The sequence below is a fragment of the Procambarus clarkii genome, chromosome 24 (assembly GCF_040958095.1).
Source record: "Procambarus clarkii isolate CNS0578487 chromosome 24, FALCON_Pclarkii_2.0, whole genome shotgun sequence".
NCBI classification, from domain to species: domain Eukaryota; kingdom Metazoa; phylum Arthropoda; class Malacostraca; order Decapoda; family Cambaridae; genus Procambarus; species Procambarus clarkii.
The window spans coordinates 32784468-32790586 of record NC_091173.1 but is presented as its reverse complement, the minus strand read 5'-3'; positions in this window follow the sequence as shown (position 1 = coordinate 32790586).

Sequence of the window (6119 nt, the reverse complement as noted above, 5' to 3'; positions counted from 1 at the left end):
ATATCAAACAACCTTATCATTGTGTTCATTGCTGTCTTCTTTTATGTGCTAGCCATATGCTGTATTGTGACTACCAATTTTTTGTCAACTACCATTCAAGCTGTCATTGCAATCAATCTTATATTGTTTCTGCTGTATTGTGCCTACCAATTTGTTGTCAACTACCATTTTAAGCTGTCATTGCAATCAATCATAGCTACCTATGTGCTTTAATATACTGTACCTATAATTTTCTCTCATCTTTTTTTTTTCATTCCATGTAATCTGTTATCATTTTTTGTCTATAAATTTTGCAAGTATTTACCTCCCTAAAATTTTCTTAGATTAAGGACCTGCCCGAAACGCTGTGCGTGCTAGTGGCTTTACAAGACTGTAATTACCATATTTGTATCCTCACATTCCTTATGTACATTCTTGTATATGCATAAATAAATAAATAAATAAATAAATAAATAAAACGTAGCGCAAACGCAATGCATAAATTGCAGTAACAAATTGCTGAGGGAATTGACTCATAAAACAAGTGCAGGAATAATCTAAAGTCAGAGGCTTGCTCAATGCTAAATTGAGGAATAACTTTAGTCTTAATACACGTCATGACTGAAAAACTAAGGATATAACAAGTTATTTAAGTAAGCGTTTAGTTAATGATGGAGGAACGTAAATCACCAAAACAGGAGCGGGCTCCCGTTCACTAAATTGACATGAAAATACGAATTCTTTTACGAAAATAGAATTAAGGCAAGAGGTGTAAGCAATGCTATAAATTTCCTAAATTTGCCGCATAATGAAACTAATCAAGCTGAAAGTCTAAATAAAGGAATGTAATAAAATTGAACAGAATTAAGTAATAAATGACCGCAATAATTAGAATTAAATCCATCACTCGTTGTAAAATCTCTTGTATGTATGTACCTTACCTAAATAAGCATTTGATTTGATTTGAAGTCGCTCAAGCGGCAGACCGCACGGCCAGGCATTAAGCTGGACGCTGAAAACTTGTGATGGGGAAGGGGCTGCATAACCGGGCACTCCAGGCAGACCAACATCTTTTTTTTTTTTTTTTTTTTTTTTTTTTTGTGATATATACAAGAGTTGTTACATTCTTGTACAGCCACTAGTACGCGTAGCGTTTCGGGCAAGTCCTTAATCCTATGGTCCCTGGAATACGATCCCCTGCCGCGAAGAATCGTTTTTTCATCCAAGTACACATTTTACTGTTGCGTTAAACAGAGGCTACAGTTAAGGAATTGTGCCCAGTAAATCCTCCCCGGCCAGGATACGAACCCATGACATAGCGCTCGCGGAACGCCAGGCGAGTGTCTTACCACTACACCACGGAGACTGCTAATGGTACACGCGACCAAGGAAAAACGCGGGAGTACTGAGCTACAGCGTTCGAACGAAACGTGGTGGAATTGACGTACCGGGCTACACCGGCCAGACGAAAAACGTCTGGGTACGAACGTGCCGGCTATACCAGCCGGACGAAACGTCTGGGAACAAATGTACCGGGCTGCACCGGCCAGACGAAAACGTCTGGGTACAAACGTGCCGGCTATACCAGCCGGACGAAACGTCTGGGAACAAATGTACCGGGCTACACCGGCCAGACGAAAACGTCTGGGTACGAACGTGCCGGCTATACCAGCCGGACGAAACGTCTGGGAACAAATGTACCGGCCAGACGAAAACGTCTGGGTACGAACGTGCCGGCTATACCAGCCGGACGAAACGTCTGGGAACAAATGTACCGGGCTACACTGGCCAGACGAAAACGTCTGGGTACGAACGTGCTGGCTGCAGATTCTTCTGGGCTACACCGGGCAGACAAAACGACTGGAAAACGTTTACTGGTACTGGTAAACGAAACTTTTACTGTCTAGCTGTCGGTACTTAATAACTTTGACAAAGTCAAGAAAACAAGTATAAAGGTAAAACAGTAAGTAGAATGACATGCACTTAGGCAATGCATAATTAGTAATAAATTGCTGATGGAACTAATCATAATACGAGGCCAAGATAAACTTAAAGGGAGAGGCATGAGGCCCGAAGACAGCGTCTAGGACATCCTAGCTGACTTTACTTAACTTAAAGGTGAAGCATAAGTTAACCAAACAATTGTAAACCAGTAAAGTAAAACATGTAGCAAGGGCGAAGTAAAATGCGGGAAATTTGCTGAGGAAACTAAACGTAAATGCAGGGCCAGAATAAACTTAAAGCAAGAGGCAAGGGCCCGATCCCTACAACTATCACATCCTAGCTGACTTTACATAATAACTTAAAGGCAATAGCAAAAGTTAAACAAACATAAATGTAAAACCAGCTAAAGAAAACATGCAGCTTGATACTGCATAAAATTCATTAATAAATTAAGGAAAGTTATGGAAAACAAGTCCATGAAAACAAAGCTAGGGGCCAGAGGCCTGTGACACTGCAGCTAGCCTAACCTAGCTGACTTTACCTAATAACTTAAAGGCAATAAGCAAAAGTTAAACAAACCTAAATGTAAAACCTGCAGCTTGACACTGCATTAAATTCATTAATAAGTTAAGGAAACTTATGGAAAATACTAGTCCATTAAAACTTAAAGCTAGGGGCCAGAGGCTTGTGACTCAGCAGCTAGCCTAACCTAGCTGACTTTACCTAATAACTTATAGGCAATAAGCAAAAGTTAAAACAAACCTAAATGTAAAACCTGCAAAAGGAAACATGCAGCTTGACACCATTAAATTCATTAATAAGTTAAGGAAACTTAAGAAAAATACAAGTCCACGAAAAATTAAAGCTAGGGGCGAAAGCAAAGGTAAAATTACAGTAAGTATTGTAGCGTGAGGAAACACGCCATGACTAACAGTCAGACTGTAAAGAAGGACTTATATAAAGAACGTAAATAATAAATAACGGCATAACAGAAGTCGCCCAACAGCATACCTCACGTCGACTGGGTGAGGGAGCTTAAGGTACAGGGCTCAGCAGATGGGGAAGGTGGTTACAGGCCTCCTCCCGAGTGTGCTTCAAATAACAGCCACCTACTGGAGAAAAACCAGTGCCCCATAACACCGAGGGTCACCTCCCCCTCTAGGTCCATGCACCTGCATTTGGTCACCAAGGCTGAACCAACAGGCGTGCTGCAGGGGCGCGCGTGCCAACACAGAGACAAACACTGGTCCGGCGCGCCAACAACACAAACACGGTCCGGCGCGCCAACAACACAAACACTGGACGGGCGCGCCAACAACACAAACACGGTCCGGCGCGCCAACAACACAAACACTGGACGGGCGCGCCAACAACACAAACACGGTCCGGCGCGCCAACAATACAAACACTGGACGGGCGCGCCAACAACACAAACACTGGATGGGCGCGCCAACAACACAAACACTACCTTAAATGTTGAGAAGGGCATGACGTCCCTGACGGGTCGCTCCGAGTCGTTGTCGATAAGAACTGGTGTAGGGTCCATGCTGGGGGGACAGTTGAGCGAGTTTCGAGTACTGTGGCGGTCGGGAGGAAGTGAGGGTGAGCCCCGATTGATTGATTGATTGATGAAGATTAAGCCATCCAAAAGGTGGCACGGGCATGAATAGCCCGTAAGTGGTGGCCCTTTTGAGCCATTACCAGTATCGAGAGCTGATACTGGAGATCTGTGGAGGTGCGAATGCACCCTGCATGACGGGAGATGTCTCCTTTGTGAATGTGTTAAGATGAAGATGAAGCCACCCAAAAGGTGGCACGGGCATGAATAGCCCGTAAGTGGTGGCCCTTTTGAGCCATCACCAGTATCAATAAATGATACTGGAGATCTGTGGAGGTGCGACTGCACCCTACGTGACGGGAGATGTCTCCCGTGGGTGAGCCCCTCTCTGCCTCAGAATTTATATGGCCCCAGACTTCCCGCGCAGATGCGCGGGGCGCACTGCGCAACTGTCTTTGTCCCCCTCTTCAGAAACATCTCCGCTTTGTATTTCAAAGCAGAGGCCATATGGCGAGCACATAAAAGAAGACAGCAATGAACACAATGATAAAATTGTTTGGGTTAAGTACATAAAGATTTGAGAGATTGGGTAACGCTAGATATCAGTACCTACACCACATGGAGTGTGGTGTAGGTACTACACCCGTCCTACTACCAAAACTGGACGAATCACTTCCAAACCAACACACCCTGGACCGGGGTAGAGTGGGGGGAGAACTACCAAAGCCCACCAAAAGTGACACGCAATGTGGGAAATCATTCATATTTGCAAACATACAAGGCTTGAAACCAAAATCAAGAAATAAAGTTAAGTTCATAAATGGCCTCCAAATAGAATCGAACTCAATATTTGGTGCATTTAAAGAAACCCACACAAAAGACCACATGGATAGTGAAATCTGGATTCCGAATTATAATCTATATAGATGTGACAGAGTAATTAGGTCAAGCGGAGGAGTAGGTCTGTATATTAAAGAGGAGCTGGCATGCACAGAGCTCCTGGACTCGTCCAGTGAGGTGGTAGAGGTACTTGGAATCAAGGTAGAAAATATGAATCTACTTATTATTTTAATATACAAACCGCCAGATGCAACAGTTGAGGAATTCACTGAACAGGTCCACAAAATAGAGAATGTCCTTGATAACCTAGCAAACCCAGTACCAGATATCATCTTCCTTGGAGACTTCAATCTACCCAGTTTAAAATGGAGAATAGTAAACAATAACATCATAGCTGGAAGTCAACCTGGAAATAACCAACCACAGTTTAGAGAACTACTGAGATTCTGTGACAAATTCTCGCTCAGTCAGCAGATTACAGAATCAACTAGGAACGAAAACACGCTGGACCTGATATTCACGAACAATGAGGAGCTAATCAGAGACATTACTGTCTCAGACACTACGTACTCGGACCACAAGCTCATTGAAGTGCAAACTAACATTAATAACGGTAGTAGGCCCAAGAGAAACAACAAGTGAGAAGGGTTATTCAATAAATTCAGTTTTAATAATAAGAGGATAGACTGGGAGAAAATAAACAGGGAACTTACAAACATTCAATGGGAAAATGTTCTAAGAAATAAAAATCCTACACAGGGAATAGAAAAACTGACTTCTGAAGCATATGAAGTCTGTCTGAAACATGTTCCTTTGAGGAAAGCCAGAAAGAGGTCCAATGTAGAAAGAGAACGCAGACGACATTACAAAAGGAGGAAGAAATTAACGGAAATGCTTAAGCAGACACGACTCTCCATACAGAGAAGAAATAATTTAAACAGGGAGATTGAAGAAATCGAACAGAGACTGAAGCATTCCTATCAGACTGAAGAAAGGCAACTAGATCAGAAAGCAATTCAAAAAATATAGAAAAACCCAAAATATTTCTTCACATATGCTAAATCAAAAGCGAAAACCACCGCCAGTATTGGACCTATTCGTATTAGTGAAGGTTCATACAGTGAGGATGACAAAGAAATTAGTGAAATCCTAAAAAAAGCAGTATGAAGACATGTTTAGCACTCCGATACTCAGCATGAAAGTGGAAGATTCGGACAATTTCTTTATGAATGATACTCAAACACCTGTAAATATAATTGATATCAACACGAGCGTGGCAGATTTTGAAAGAGAAATTGACAATATGCCCATGCACTCAGCCCCGGGTCCAGACTCATGGAATTCAATATTTATAAAGAAATGCAAAGTGCCAGTAGCACAGGCACTCAGTATAGTGTGGAGGAAGAGCTTGGACACAGGGGAGATACCAGATGCGCTTAAAGCAGCAGACATATTGCCCCTCTACACAAGGGTGGTAGCAAAGCATTGGCAAAGAATTATAGACCAGTTGCACTAACGTCCCACATAATAAAAGTATTTCAAAGAGTGATCAGGAGTCAGGTCACTAGATTCATGGAAACTAATAACCTCCACAATCCAGGCCAACATGGATTTAGAGCAGGAAGATCATGCCTCTCACAGCTACTTGACCACTATGGCAAAATCACTAAGGCATTAGAGGAAAATATAATGCAGATGTCATATACACAGATTTTGCAAAGGCATTTGACAAATGTGGCCATGGAGTGATTGCACACAAAATGAGGTCAATGGGTATAACTGGTAAAGTAGGACGCTG